Below are 17,423 nucleotides of genomic sequence, written 5' to 3' on the forward strand. Positions count from 1 at the left end.
AGAGGCGTCTGGGGCAAGGCGCAGACAGGGAATGGAAGATGGGAGAAAGCCGAGAGTCTCCTGGCTGAGACCATGCAGTCTTAATCCTGCAAAGAAGTGCAGATGAAAGTGGCAGGGTTCAGTTTTGAGAAGCTGGTGACACTCTGAGCATGAGCTCTAAAGCCTAGGGGCCAACATCACAAGGGCTGGCAAACATCGAAGACACATTCTGCAAACATTGGAAAGGGGCTAAGTGTCTGTGGGTGGCAGTGGTCTGCTGACCCCTTCCAAGGGCTTGTTCATGGATTCCTAAGAAAAGAGAGGAGCTGATGTGCATGCCATGTTTTGTCCCTGGACACACACACACCAGAAAATTTCTGTGTAATTTTAAAGTGAGTCAGAAAGACATTGACTCCATGATTCAGGAGCCAATATTTGGAAATTCCACAACTATGGTGGAGGGAGATATGCACCCGGAAGGTACCTGTATTTTAAAGCTAATGATGAATCAAGATATTGACATTTTAGGGCTAATATTGGATGCTAATATTCATATAAGGGTAGAAGAACACAATCACAGAGAATGATGAGGTGAGGACTGTGAGACTCTAGTTTACAAACCTAAAAACAAACCAACCAACCACAGTTTCTAGAGCAGCCAAGCATTGCTAGCCTGTGTACTAAAGGGCATTTTCAGAAGAAAGAAACAATTGTAATGAATCAAATGTTATCCACCTAGAGTTTGGAAGGAGTTGAACAACTATTTCCTCTCTTGAATAAAAAAAAAAAAAAAACATTTGGAGGAAATAATATTTTGCACCCTTGAGAATCTCCATTCCAGGCTTGCCCATACACTCATTTGGTATGTTTTTGTTTACTGATAATCTAATTCCCAACCGGTGTAACTTGTGACTTTTATATTCCTCCTAGTTATTAAAGATTTCCTTCATTTTATTTTTATTTCCTTTTGGCTTTTCTAAGTAGAAGAATGAAAAGCACTCATGGCAGCAAAAAAATCTAGGGAATATTCAAAGTGTTCGAATAACTTATGGTGTGTTTGGTTATATAAAATGAATCTACATGTTTGCAAGGAGTTCTGTGTTTCATGATTTCAAATGACACCAGAGTTTATCCAAATTCATGTCACATGAACAGATATTATATATTTCAAAAGTTTGCAGAAATACACATTACCAAAAAAATTAGAAAAGATATTCCAGTTTTAGAGGAGGAATGCAATTTACATGATAGTGGATAACAAATCAACCATTAAATACCAGGCTGTCCGGCCAGGTGGGAAAATTTCCAGTACTACACAGAATGCATCATGACATTTGTGAAGTTTTTGTAACAGAGAATAATTTTCTCTGTTCAGACCAACTACAAAACTTCAGTTTAGTACCAGGATTTCCTGTAGAGACCCACTAATGTAGAATGAGGCGTGCCCAGAGAAAGACAGTGCTGAGTAGAGAGAGAGCATCCTACAAAGATATGCCAATGTAGGGGAATAACTGGGCAGACCACGTGCAGAATTTAGTGGATGAGGCAAATCTCAGCTCGTCTCTCTCTAAGGGACATGCTAAGTCTTATTAAGTCTTCCTAAGAGACTAAGATTCCCCTTAACTATTATGAAAAGACACAAGATATAAGAATATTCCAAGAAAGACAGTAAAGAAAGTCCTAGAAGAGAACTGTCAGAGACTTTCCCTTATTTCAGTCTTTGGTAAAGGAGGCCATGAATTCTCATGTGTAGATAGATTAGAGTAGGAGAATGAGAAAAATAAAAGAGATGTATTATATAGTATACTTATAATTATACTTAATTATTCAATAAGCTCCATAATGAGGTTTTAGCTATTTTATTGCTATTGTGGTTTAGATAAAAATCTAAATTTAATTTTAAATTTAATTTAAATTAAATTTTTAATTAAAATTTAATTAAATTAATAATAAAATTAATAAATATAAAATAATATAAATTATTATATATATGTTATATATAAATATAAAATAATTATAAATATATTATAAATAAATAAATAATAATAAAAAATAATAAAAAATAATATAAATTAATAAATAATTTAATAAAATAAAATAAAATTTAAATTTAAATTTAAATTAGATGTTTGGACCGGAACCAGAAGGGGGTGGTGGTATAGGAAGTATACAAATGACTGTTGGAATCATGATGGCTCTGGAGCCAAGAGTATGAATTTCTAAGGGCATTCTGTCAAATGATACTATTTATTATGAGCAAACAATCAACTAATGCTTTTACCTTTATTCCATGTTATTCTGTGAGATTAAAACAATATACTTTCCATCTCCCTGGAAAGATACTCTGTACCAGTAATAATTTTGAATTATAAACCAATTTTAAATTGTAAACCAAAAGTAATGTCATCATTTGAAAATGTTTTATATGTATGTATAAAATAAATTTCCCATTTTCTAAAACCTATCTTGTCTTAGCCGTGTTATATGCCAGGTAATTACCCTTCCTCTTCTCTTATATTCGTTAAATATTTATACACTGTTGACAATGACAGGTTAACTTTTGCTTACTGTTGTATGTTTATTTCTATAATATTTTTTCATAAAGCAGTATCTCCTGCTATTGATACTGTTATATTTCCTAAATTTCCTAGATTTTATCTATTTTTTAAAAGATTTTATTTATTTATCTGAGAGAGAGGGAGAGAAAGAGAGAGAGAGAGAAGGAATGGGGGGGAGGGAGAAGCAGACTCCCCAGGGCTCGATCCCAGGACCCTGGGATCATGACCTGAGCTGAAGGCAGATGCTTAATCAACTGAGCCACCCAGCCGCCCCTCTATGTCTCTCTTATAACAAGATTTCTTACTCTCCAATTGCATCCCTTTATTGTTGCTAAAAAAGCATAGGTCTGTAACCTTCAGCACATTAATTTCTTAATAGTTTTATTTCCCATATCCTAGACTACTTCGTGATATGCTCATATGGTTTGAATTTTCAAAAAAATAATGAAAGGAAAACAAAGTGTGTTTTTAAGTATAATTTTATGTCTGGATAATGAGGATAATTGGATCTTGAATAATAGTTTTAATATTAATTTCTTTTTTTATGTAGTTAGGTAAACAACTATATTTTCTAGGAACTCAATGTACATAAACTTTGCTAGTTGTATTTCATTTTTTGAAAAATCTTAAAACATGGGGTGCCTGGGTGGCTCAGTCAGTTAAGTGTCTGCCTTTGGCTCAGGTCATGATCCCGGGGTCCTGGGATCGAGTCCCACATCAGGCTGCCTGCTCAGTGGGGAGTCTGCTTCTCCCTCTCTCTCTGCTGCTCTCTCCCTCTCTCTCTCTGTCAAGTAAATAAATAAAATCTTTAAAAAAAGAAAATCTTAAAACAGATTTTTATCTTGTCAAATACTGATTTAATTTAACAAACTAGAAAAAAAGTCTATTTGAAAATATTTTAATAACTATCAAGATAATTTTGTTTTGTCTCCATTGGAAAAATTTGGCATTTTTTTCTTCTGGTCCACAGTTAAGTAATCTGCTGTATTTCAACATTGTTTTCCCACTTGACAATTTCTAAATTTTCTAAGTGATTTCATCACTTAATAAATGTATTGTTACAAAGTTTATTTATTTTACTTTCATCCTTAATTTTTTATCAATCAAGAGCCCCACAATTAAACTTTTTTTTCTATTTTCGTGTATTATGCTAAGTAGCCAAAAATATTACCGCATTTATTGGGTATCATGTCTGAAGTTATATTTCTCATAGTTTGTTTTACTTTAAAATGATTTACACTCAACTGTTTAAACTGTTTTCCTTTTACACATTGTGTGTGCTTGATAATACCCAGAACAAAATTTTAATGCTACCTATTATCTAACATACTCATTTTTTATTTCATTTTCATTATAACAGTCATTTTGGATTTAACTTTTGTTTGAATAGTTAAATTTCTGAAGTCTCTACCAGGTGTGAATATGCTGATGTTCACTTTTTCATTGTTCTGTCCCAAATGAGCTGTGCCTTGCCAAATCCCAGTATCATTTCTTTCAAGGTTTATTTTTTTCTTTTTTATTCCCAGATTCTGTCCCGTGATCTGCTATAGTCAGGAAGCATTAAGAAATGAAAAACTGTTACTTCCAATTATTGTTAAGTTTAATTAGTTATGTATAAGTGGTCTTATTTTTCATATTAAGCTAACATAAAATTCTCTTTCGTATAAAATAATTCCTGAGAAATCATAGTCAAAAAACTATATTATCTTCCTGCCTCTGGTTGATAGAACAATAAAACAAAGCCAAATTCCAATTATGGAAAATACAAATTCATACCGATTTGATTTTGAGTTTGATTTTTTTTAATAAGAGGGGCTGTTCTACAGAACATTTAAACTTTGTGTTTTCCCATTATCATCCAGCTTCATTTGCATATGTTTCTCAGTTTGTCCCTTATGTTTGTAAATGTTGCTCTTGTAGATTGCCAGAGTTTAGCTACATACAATACCTATTTTTTATTTATGCATAAATGACATGCAACTGTGAATTACAAGACTGCAGGAACGGAATAATAATGAACTCATCTGCAGTGAAGTGGACTCATTATCATGGCAGCTGCCGGTATTTCCCACCCAGTATTCTTCCTGGCAAACAAGGTCCCAGGGGAAACGTCTTCCATCTGGCTAAAGAAAATCATCCCGTACTTTATTTATTTATTTTTTATTTTTACTTATTCTTATTTTTTTTATCATCCCGTACTTTAAAAGTCTCTTCAAAAATCTGGTATTCATCGTTTAATAATAATAATAACAATATTTTCTAATCCTATCCTTGTTTATCAGGTAGCAGCTGGTTCTCTAATGGATTCAATATGTACATATGTACCTCAATGTACTTATTATAACCTTCCTTAATCTTAGGTTAAATATTGCACATGAATCACAGATGCCACAACTTCCCAAGAAAAGAACATAAGTCTGTACACTAGCCATATAAAATACAAACGATCCATTTAACGTCAAAATATGATATATTGTATAGTGTATTGGAAAATTTAGATTCAGACGGACATATTGTATATGTACACTTTGGATGCATGTGTTTTCTTGGGTATAGGCTGACATTGCAAAAGCCATTTTCAACTTACATTGAGGGTAGCAAGGAAAGGGCAATCTTTTATTCTTTTTGCAGAATTCTGATTCCATACGTCTTACAGAATAGTGATTTTAAACCCTCTTAATAAAAAAATCCTTGCTAAATAATGATACAGATATGCTGACAACACCGTGTAAATAACTAAATTCTTTTCTTTTATATTTAATTTCAATATGTATGTTCGTAAACACACTTGGCATTAAATTAAGTAAGCTCTGCCTTTAATTTTCAACAGCTTGCAGGAAAACTAAATTGGGGGGCTTTCATATTTCTTATGCTCTGCATTACCCAATTATTATCACCAACACATTCTGATATTATGTGGCACGTTAAACCCTTTCACTCCTCAAAATTCTCCCCAAAATAAACTTGTCACCTACACTATGAAATATTTTTGAGTACATGAAAAAGATGTGTTTATAGAAAAGTGTCTCAGCTCTTCTATTTTGTATGAACCTTACAAAAGTCTTGTTCTGCTTCTTTCTAGTCCTTTGCACATGGCATAGTGCTCCATAATATCTAAGGAAGTAAGACCTGTTTAAAATAAAAATGAGAGTTTTAAAAGTTTTTCTATCTTTGGATAAGCATAAAAGCCAATATTTTGAAAGATTGGGGGCACATTTAGAAAAATAAGAGTGTAGCTACTGTACAGAAGCAAAAGTAATATGGTTGTTTAAATTTGCCCTAATACACTAAGAATTTTTTCTCAAATCCATTGGATTTGGTGAGAAAGATTGTCCTGCATTTAACACACCTCAAAATGTTATTTGGATAAACTAGAGAGCGTTTCAATGACTTTTAATTGTTATTAATACAGCACAGCATTCTCAATTACATACAAACCAATTAAATACTTCATGGTACAAGTACTTGCCTCAGGATATGTCCATAAGATATTAAAATACATAGATTACAAATCACAAGCAGGTGCCTTTATTTCTTTGGCTGCACATTACATAGCATATCAATATTTTAAACCCATGACTAAATTTTAATATTTCACCCACTTTGTTGAAGTCCTATAAAACAACTTTCAAAAAGGGGTTGAGTGAAGAGAACATATAAGTCGTGGTAGCAAGAATTGGCACCAAGGAACGATATGTCACTTTTATGTTAATGACTTATACTTAAGTGAAACAAGTCTATCTCCATACGTATTATTTCCTTCTCATGCCTTACCAAAACAGAGCAAAACAAAACAAAACAAACAAACAAACAAAAAACCCCACTGATTTCCTTAGGGAATAAAATCAATGTATACAGAATATTCACATGTGCCCCATAAGAAGCAAACTATTTTTAAATAATTAGCTCAAACCATATGGCGGTGTGGTGTGAGTGATACGTGTGGCTGTGCCAGTTGTAAGATGCCCATGCCAATATGCAGGAGATAATTTAGCAGTAGGAGCATCTGGCTCCTTGGCAAGTTCTTTAAGCATTTTTCTTGGCACCGGTAAGTTACCTCCAGCTTGATCGCTTGATAATACATTTTAAAAGGTCTATGGATTATTTGGCTAACATTTAACCTGTGTTTAGCCCTTTTTCCTTTTTCATAAATGTTGCCTTCTTTAGGTCAAGAGCAGTGTGTGTGTGTGTGTGTGTGTGTGCGCGCGCGCGCCCACACACACCCACATGTGCAGATAAATGCCACAAAGTTTTACTTAAGTCTAAAATGTGAAGAAGGTTTGGAGAGCATATTATTAGAGAAAACTCTTCCCCAACTCTGTAACTTTATGAAACACCATCCCAAGTGATGATATCACAGATACCTTTAAAAAATTGATCAAATAATATAATATTGAATATACGTAGATAACAAATACAATGTTGAAGTTTCTCACTATCAAACTTGGGTAGGAAAAAGCTAAATGAAATAGAAGGCCATAGTCTAGATTCCTGACCAGTACATGTTTCTACCTATTATAACTGAGCAGACACAGGTAAAACAAGTAAAATAACTACTGGAACAAATGAATTATTTCAGTTATACAGGCATGGTTAATTTTCTTACAGAGCTTTTCCAAAGATCCAAATTTTAAGCAAGATATAAAATGTTACTTTTTAGCACAGAGGGTGCTAAATTTCAGTCTTTGCAGAAGGAGTTTGCTCTTTGGAGATGATCTCTAAAAAATATGATTAAACATTTGGGACTCAACAAATTGCACCAGAGTTTATATTTATATTCCTATATATTTATGCTCATAAAGATATGTATATGTGAATGCATGTGCATTTAGTTACATATGTATGGATTAGACTGAATTACAGACTACTGCTTTACCCAACACTGTACCCATGCACACTGCCTTGAAGCCTCTCTCCTAAAAGTAAAACTTTCTTCCTCACCCTTGAACTTGGTTATCAGCCTCTGACTTACATTAGCCAAAGGGAGGTTTGCAAACCTAATGCTCGTGCAGAGAAATTGCCTCTTTTCACTATGGTTGTTGCCATAAAAAGAGCTTCACCTGAGCCACAAGTTAAATGTAGTGGGTCAGTCCATAAGCATACAGCCAACCCCAGGCTAAAGGAACATCGACTTTTCAGACAACGAAGATTCACAAGAAGAAAATGCTCATTGCCAAATGTTACTGAGTCTTTTTTTTTTTCCTTGCTACACAGCAATTGCTGACTGATGCAAAATACTTTACAATTTTTTAGGGAGGGCAGAGAGGAGGAGCAGAGGGAGAGCGAGAGACAGAATCTTAAGCAGGCTCCACACTGGGACTCCATCTCACAACCCTGAGATCATGATGTGAGACCAAATCAAGAGTTGGACACTGACTGAGCCTCCCAGGTTCCCCTGTACTTAACATTTTTTTAAAAAAAGATTTTATTTATTTATGAGAGAGAGAGAGAGAGAGAGAGAAAGATCGTACTCGAGAGAGAACACACAAGCAGGGGGTGGGGCAGAGAGAGGAGAAGCAGGCTCCCCACTGAGCAGGGACTTGATCCCAGGACCCACGGATCATGACCTGAGCCGACGGAGCCACCCAGGTGCCCCTGTGCTTTACATTTTTAATACATTTTCTATATGCTTAGAAGCGTTGTGGTATATTCTTAAACGTTAATCAATATAGTCAATACTCCCTAATAAGCCTTGTTAATATAATTTCTACCTAACAACTTTCTATCATATTTGTATACACTTGGGGTTGGGAAGAACTTCTTTAGCAAGCAAGGGAAAATGTTAAGTCATAGCAGGGAAGAAACTTTTAAGCCCTGAGTGAAAAAAGTTATGTAGGTGTCTGAAATTTTCTTACGATAGAAGAATCACAGAAAAACAACTGGATTAAAATATGTGTTACATACCTAAAAAGCACACATAAAGAGAAAATAACGTGTGAAATGATAAAAAGCTAAATAACATGAAGTTTTATAAATAATTAAGAGCAAATCAATGAAAATTAGTAAAGATTCTGAATAAGCAATTCATGAAAAAGGAAATATAAATGTTAAAAAAATAAAATTGTAATTGGACATCATTAATATAAAGAGATATATGGCTTGTTTCACCAGCTGTATTGGTATTAATAAAAGCAAATATAATTGATCACATTTTTTGATAGCAGACACATAGGGCAGTGGGCTATTCAGAGTGTGAAAGTTTGTGGAATCTCTGGAAGTGGTATGTTATGAAATTAAGTTAAAAATTTTTTTAAAGATTTTATTTATCAGAGAGAGAGCACAAGCAGGCGGATTGGCAGGCAGAGGGAGAAGCAGGCTCCCTGCTAATCAAGGAGCCCGATGTGGGACTCGATCCCAGGACCCTAGGATCATGACCTGAGCTGAAGGCAGACTCTTAACTGACTGAACCCCCCAGGTGCCCCTAAATTAAATTAAATTTAATTAATTAAATTAAGAAAAGGAAAACGGGTATAAGTGTTCCCCACAATACCATTCCATCTTACTGGTTGTATATATATTACTTTTTTACTACATATATATGGTGAAGATAAATAGATATATATGGTGAAAAAGGTGAAATACAAAATAAATGTCCATCTTATGTAGAGTTCGATGGTCTAAAGAATTATTGAAACATTATTAATTGTTCTTGCCTTTGTGAATTTCATTATTCAAATTCCATTTGTCTTGCAAACCCTAGTTCCATGGCACTTCTTCAATACCACATCCCTTGTTTACTTCAGCTTCTTCTCTTTTTTTCCAAAATGCTTTGCGCATATTGGGCAGAAACATCGAGATGAATGCTAAATAATTCCCTCATCAATATTATCACTATCTCATCTTCTAAATTGCCAGTGACTCAAGGGTTGGGGTTGACTTTTACACCATTTCTCTGTTCAATCACAGAACAAAGTCCATTGATAGGTATAGAAAAGGCATTTGGAAATATTTTATAATGGTTGCATGATTTATTTTATTGCTGCTCAAATCAGTCAAGATTTTTAAAAACTTCTCTTAAAGACTTTCTCAATTTTTCTTTCAACATGATGTTAACACATTTTGGAATCATTTTTGGAACAAATAATAAAATAGAAATATAAAATTAGAAAATCTAGTATTTCCAATGGTTTCTCAAGTTAAGTTCTAGGCCTATGGACATGAAATATACAAACTCTAAAGACAATTGTTATCTTTGTTACAGTAGTTCTTATTTTTTTTCTATTGCCACATCAAAATGCTCTTTCGACCATCAGTTGTTTAGCATGAAATGATATTACATGAAAATTTCCTCTAAGGTCTATTTATTCCAAAAATGATGTTACTATAAAAGAGATTCTAAGGAAGGAAATACAGATTACCTTCCTCCCAACACTAAAAAAGAGCATCCTGTTATCTACATTAGTAGTAGACAATAAAAATGCTTAGTACAACTGTAAACACTTGGCTCTTAATATCTCATTTATCTGATGTCTATGTTCTTATCAGTTTCTCTTTTATTGAATTATAAGAGGACAAGTCAAGGTCCACTTTCTGCACTGCCGTTCCCACATTTCTCAAGATGTACTCCCCATTATTCCTTGCCTAATAATGGCACAAAGCTCAAGCGAGACTATACATACATTAACTCATTTAATTATCATAACAAACTTACGAGGTTGGTTCTATTTTTATATGTTTTTATGAATGACAAAGTTGGGATATGGTAAGGTTAAATAATTATCCGAGTTGTATTTGATAACTTGAATAACCAGGAGTTTTACCAAATTCATCTCATTCCAAAATTCAACGGTCATAAAACGTCCCTCTCAGAATACCTTCTCCTCTCTCCTAACCTAATAATCTTAAGGGAAATTAAAACACACATATGCACACACAAACTCACATACATACACAAACAGCCACACAAAACTTAACCCAAAATACGACTGGAATTTCTTATAATATATTATATTTAAATTCATAACAATACTTATAACCTTGGATACACATTTAATTCACCTCAAGAATGTTGCTGAAGTATCTACATCTGGTACCCACCACAGATCAAATCACACACACCCCCAAAATCCTTGAACAATCCAGCCAACTTCGAGAATTACTATTACAGTGATTCCATTTATGCCACAGTATTGTTTTCTAGTAATAACTTGCTGAACAGTTTTATTTTTTAACTAGAAAATGTCTGATGTAGAATCTAAAAGCGTTTTGTCTCCTTTTCTCATGAGATTCATTATCCCGTCCTTTAATTAGCCAATCTTCCCGACCACAACGGAGCCATTTTGAATCGGAAGTGTTCTCCTTGTGACTGTCAGATTTTCGTATCAAGGGCCTCTAAGCTTTACAACATTTTAGGTTAATCCACTTTGCCTAAATGTTCTTTCTCACCTGGCTTGGAATCCAGCGTGGGGGAGCCCTAAACCCTTCTCATACGGCAGTTCACAGATCTACATTAATTTTCATTCTTTTACGCAGCTAAAACTAGTGTTAATGGATCACCAGGACTCCACTGAGTCTCAAAGGTCTCTTTGTTCAGGGCCACGTTATTTACGAGTACTATCAACTCTCACTGCCACTGCTTTGTTTATCTCCTGCATCTAGTGCATAACAGGAACTTAACAAGTGTTTGGTGAATGAATAATAAAAACTTATACATTTTTTGATTTATTTGTTCCTGTTCATCCTGAACTATCCTATTTAGACATTATCTGTTTTCAATCATATTTATAATTACTAGTACAAGTTGGGATTGAAAGTAAAATATGCCATAGGAATTTATTATAAATGCCATCCAGGAGGGTTGTTTACAAGTCTTTGAAGTGTACCTGCAAAAATGCAGAGAATTAGTGCACTATGTGGATTAGGGCAGGCTGCTACTCTTTAGAGTTTTGGTAAAAAAAAACAAAAAAAAGTTTGTATTTTATCATCAGTATTGATTTTCCCAGCTTAAATATTGTTCCCTTTCACCCCTGCTTAAAGATTTTATTTTCTTTCTCTTTAAATATTTGTATTGGATCCTCTTCAATTTTTCTGTGTTCTTTAAGAAAACACACAAATATTCAAAATGACATACCATATCCACATTGACTATCCTATTGACTCCATATTGACTCTCCTATCTTTTTCAAGTTGCTTATCAAGTTTTGATTCAAATTCAAATTGTTTAAAAAACGTATATCCAATTCTTTTCCCTCTTGCCCTCCTTCCTTTTTCCCGCCTTTCCTTTTCTTTCCTTTCTTTTTATTTCTTTTTGTGTTCTGTTTGTCCCTGTGCCTGATTAATTATTGTGTCCAGTCTCTTGAACACTACAATATAAAGCACAAAGCTAGTAGAGAGTCAAAAGCATGAAGTAAGACAAGAGCAAAATAAGTTATTTTTGTTTGTGCACAGTCATCCTTTTAAAACATCACCCTGTTGCAAATGTACATTTTAATATATACTACTATGGCCTTGACTGCCATTGTTGCCCGCAAACTTAGAAATAATATATCCATCTATGGATGACTCCACAGTCCTCTATCCTAGCATCAAAATAACTGGGAAAAAAAATCAATAAAGCACAACCCCAGGCTGTATGTATCCCCAGAAGATGTCCTTATATATTTTTTAAATGAGTGGACTTAATTCATCTCTAATACGTTTAAAATTTTATTTCATGGCTTGTTATAATTAGCCAGAAGTGCATTTCACATTGTAATTTTCTTTCCAGCAGTTCTACTGGCTCAAGCAGCATAAATCTTTCTCTTACTATTTGTTGTCCCCTACCTGCTCAGCCAGCTCACCAGCATGTGATTCAGCAGTTGTTTGTATTTTGTATGAAGATACAATCAAATGGCTGCTGATAAATCTTATCAAGCAGCTCTGTATGGTGCATAAAAGAACAAATAGCTTTTTTCTAATTAACATTCTAAAACTGATCACTAGACTATCTGGTGGTTTCCTGAAGATGGTTCTTTCAACTTTATTTTCTTTTTAGACAGTTATTGATGAAACTAAAGTCTCTAAACTCTCTCAGTTTGTATAGAATGATGGGGTTTCTTTTTAAACACTCCTCTGTCTCTGATCCATCAACTCAGTAATCCTTGGTAACACCCAGAGGACATGATTCTCCCCCAGAGTTGAATGGCCTCTTACCTCCTTCTCAACTCCATTTTTGTAGGGTTAGTATTTTTCTTCTTTCAAGATCTTTGATTTCCCCTTATTAAGTATCTAGTCTAAGCCTGCCCACCTCCTAGTCTTCGGTACTCATCTTCTTCACATTCTCTTCATCTCTTTTAGATGTCTTCTGTTCCATTCATGTTTTCCTCCCTTTTAGCATTACCGGTTTCCTCTTATTTCTAAGACTCCTTTGTTTTCCTCCCCATCTCTTCATTTCTTCTTCTTCTCCTCCCCTTCCCTCTTCCCCTCTTCCTCTTTCCCTCCTGCTCCTCCCCCTCCTCCTCCTCCTTCTTCTTCTTTTCTTCTTCTTTCTTCTTTTTCTTCTTTCTTCTTTTTCGTCTTCATCTTCTTCTTCCTGTTCTTCTTTTTCTTCTTCTTCTTCTTCTTCTTCTTCTTCTTCTTCTTCTTCTTCTTCTTCTTCTTCTTCTTCTTCTTCTTCTTCTTCTCCTTCTCCTTCTCCTTCTCCTTCTCCTTCTCCTTCTCCTTCTCCTTCTCCTTCTCCTTCTCCTTCTCCTTCTTCTCCTTCTCCTTCTTCTTCTTCTTCTTCTTCTTCCCTAATCCTTTCAGACTATTTCCTTCAGCTTGCCATGGATATTTGCACTCTCATCTTTCTCTGTTCCTGGAAGTGTGATCTCTGGTTTCTTAATTGGCCTTTGCCTTCTTTCTTTTCTCCTCATTCTCTTATGCTCAGATTCTTTCACTTCCTTGAACTCCCCTCCTACCTCATCGTCCCCTCTCCCAAAATATGCATCCTCCTGTTTCTCTTTTGCTTTGTCACTGAATGGAATATATAAGGGTTCTTCTGAGACAGAGAATTGTCAATACTTTAAAACATGTAATTAGATACACAGCTCCCGACCTCTAGGGCTTTGAACAATATTAACAAGTAGGTGAAGACAGTGTTATGGGATTTAGATTGAAACCAAGAGGAAATAGACCATAGGTGAGGAAAAAATGTCACTGGATCACAAATAATCCGCCCAAAATGCTCAAATTGCATAAATTTTGGGAAGGCCCCTTATATGGCAGTCCTGAGATGATCATTTTAAATGTAACTATACAATAGGATGACGTTATTAAAAACTTATAGAGCCAACATATAGATATCCTACTTACTAAAAGAAAAAATGATATTCATTTCCTTAATTAATTTAATTAATAACAATCAACCTGTTATAGGAGCTCTGTATCACTCTAAGATAGGGACATGCAGAAGTATAGCCCAGCAGTTGTTAAATATTGAATAACTCAGTGCAGGTTGACAAGTTGTCACTTCTTCCTGAGTAAGCTTCCATGTCCCCAGCCAGTGTGGACCACCACATACCCTCACATCAGCCAACAATTAAAGAACTGATACTTGGACCAGAGAGAGCCTCCACCTGCTGTAGTGCCCACTCCATGTGTCTTCTCCAGATATGTGGCTATTTTGAATTTTGCCCTAGAGAACTGGAAATAAGAACATCATCCTTTTTTGTCGAACTCACAAACCAGGGCATGCAGCTAGTAAATATCACATCAGAGTTATGCACAAGTTATGTGAAAGCATGGAGGAATTGTTAATAAAAATATAACCAACCTGTGTCTTGTTCTTTTCCCACATATCATCTCATTTCGTTCTGGAAGGAATCCTCCAGCTGGGCTTGGTTTGGAGCTACACAGGTCCAACTCAGATGCTGTGGAAGGTGCCTGCTCCTCGTTGCTCCTGCTCTGCTCATCCACATGGTCACATCATTGAACAATGGATTGTGCAGTGGTGTTCCAAGCTCTTAAGAAATGTCAAGTCACCAGGCATAACTTCGTATTTCCTCCTGATATGCTGTTTTGTGTGTGGGTGGTTGTCACCAGCTGATGACTAGATTTCTAAAGGCAATAGGGCATATAGACATTAAAAACAAAAATGGGTAGCTGGAATCTCAGCTATGCATGTACTCTACATTTGGGTACAATAAATCTTTTTCTTCAAACACTAAAATAAAATCACCGGATTTTAAATGTGAAAGTGCATTAATAAACAGCCTAAATGAACGACTTTCAAATAAAGTTAAAAATATATCATATTAGATGCCACCACACTCATTATTAATTTAATAAACTGGTTTTAAAATTTTCCCACAGAAAATATGTTGTCTACTGTGATACTCACTGTCCTTCATAAAGAGATGTTCACAGAGCACTCATATGTTGACATTTGTTGTACACAGACTCCAAATAAGTATCTACCCTCAGGTTGGCATTTAGTCTTACACAGGGTGTCCCCAGTCCCTATAAGCTCTATCCAAATACTCTACCTAAAGCTCACATTTGGCTTATTCTAAAACATTTGCCATACTTTGATTCTTTATTAATGAATTCCACCAGACCCAGAATGTAATTTTCTTATATCTATCTATTCAAATCTTACCCATTCATCAACACTGAGTTTGAATGTCACTTCTCCACAGAGCCTTCATTCCTCCTTGTAGGGCAGATAGACCTGTCTCTTCTAAACTCACTCTGCATTTAGTGCCTACCTCCCTTTAGGTACTTATCACATTCAGCCGGGCATTGTTGTTAATTGAGACTATTTCAAACTTCCCTTCTAAACTATGAACACTTTGAGACCAAGAATTAAATCATTACTCATTTGTACAAGGCAACAGTGCATAGCATAATGCCATGTTCAGAAGAGGTACTTAATAAATAATTAATGAACATAGTATCAACAATATTACTTGACCAGAGTCAAGAGCACCAGTCTTTTTTTTTTTTTTTGGTTTCATTAAAAAAAGTCTAAAATATTTTCTCTATTGGATTGTAGCTTAGACCTTTGCATACCTAATTGCTCTGCTTGCTACGAGCAGCTTTGAATAGAATCATATTAAATCCTGACTGTGAGAGAGAGTGAGAGATTAATAATAAACCAAAGGGGCAACAGAAGAAACAAAATTAAGGCAATATTAAGGCATTCAGATAAGTAAGCTGTGAGATATTAGTTTATTTGTTCCTCCCATTTGTGAACTCATTATATTAAACTTTAAGAAGAATATTGGCTGATTTTGTAATACAGAATGAAATATTTCACAGATTTAATTATGCATCACCAGCTTCAGGGTTTTTTAGGTTCTTTATCAGAAGAGATAATACATTTATGAAAAATGAATTATTTTGGTCAAAATTTTATGAAGTCACTTGAAGTCCCCTCCTCTCAAATCTAATTCTTATACTGCACCATCTATATATTTTATGAAATCCCAAACATTAGGACTGCATTTTATGCAAGACAGAACAGGGAGAGGAAAGATAGGAAAACAAGGATTTGTTACAAAAACATTGGGGGTTCCTGGGTGGCGGAGTGGATTAAGCGACCAACTCTTGGTTTCGGCTCAGGTTGTGATCTCAGGGTCCTGAGATTGAGCCCTGCGTCAGGCTCTGTGCTCAACGTGGAGTCTGCTTGGGTTTCTCTCTCTCCCTCTCCCTTTGCTCCTCCCCCTTGTTCTCTCTCTCTAAAAAAATAAATACATACATAGATCTTAAAAATATATTGATTTTATATTTACGTCTATAAGTGCCGTCAGTATCAGTCTTGGTCAGGTCACAGGAAATTTGGGGCATCATAGTATGTCATCACTGCAGTATTTCATGAAAGACAGAAGCTATTTCACATAGGAAATGGCATAGTAATTGGGGCTTCTTGTTTGATTCTTGTTTCTGCTTGACTCTTAACTTCCTTTTCAGATTGATTAGATTATCTTCCTTGATTCCACAACCAGTAGTCAGTCTCTCTCTCTCTCCCTCTTCCATATTAGTGTATTATATATAGAATGAAATATATAATACATAATATATGTGGAATTATATACAAAATAAATGAATATACATTTTGTATATATATGTGTGTATATGTGTATATGCATGTATATATACATAAATATTTTTATAAGGTACACAAAACTATACAAATCCTTGAGGAACCTATAAGTGTGGTTTCATCAAAGGCAAGGGATGTTAACTGAAGACATCCAATCAGCATTAATTATTTTTTTCAAAGATTTTTTTTTAAAGATTTATTTATTTATTTGAGAGAGAGCCCACACATTTGGAGAAGGACAGAGGAAAAGAATCTCCAGCAGATTCCCCACTGAGGTGGGAACTGGATGCAGGGCTTGATCTTGGGACCCTGAGACCATGACCTGAGCTGAAATCAAGAGTCAGACACTCAACTGACTGAGTCACCCAGGTGCCCCATCAATCAGCATTTATTCTATATATACATTACATATAAATCTATTATATATGTGCATTTTATATATTATATATGAATAATATATATCTATTATATCTATCTATGTATATATGCAGGAAATGCTGATTGAATGTATATAGAATATATATATGTGTGTATATATATGTATACATATAAGTGTATATGGAATGTATGTGGAATGTATATTCCATAAATGTATATGAAATATATAGAGAATAAATGTTGATTGAATGTCTTCAGTTAACATCATATACCTTTGAAGAAACCCCACTTAATGTTGCTCAGGATTTGTAGGTTTTTGTCAATTACACTGTGCATATCATATATATATGCACACACTCTTACAGGGACATAAATGTGTATATATTTACCTATATGTTCAAATGTTTCATTTTAATAATTATTTAAAAAATGGAATGGTCTCTGTGCCTATATTTTTTTCTCAATTTATTTGCACTTACTATCCAGGAAAAAATGAACCATTTTTC

Source organism: Callorhinus ursinus, unplaced genomic scaffold (assembly GCF_003265705.2).
Source record: "Callorhinus ursinus isolate GAN/ISIS: 27379988/994484 unplaced genomic scaffold, GSC_fseal_2.0 scaffold11, whole genome shotgun sequence".
NCBI lineage: Eukaryota > Metazoa > Chordata > Mammalia > Carnivora > Otariidae > Callorhinus > Callorhinus ursinus.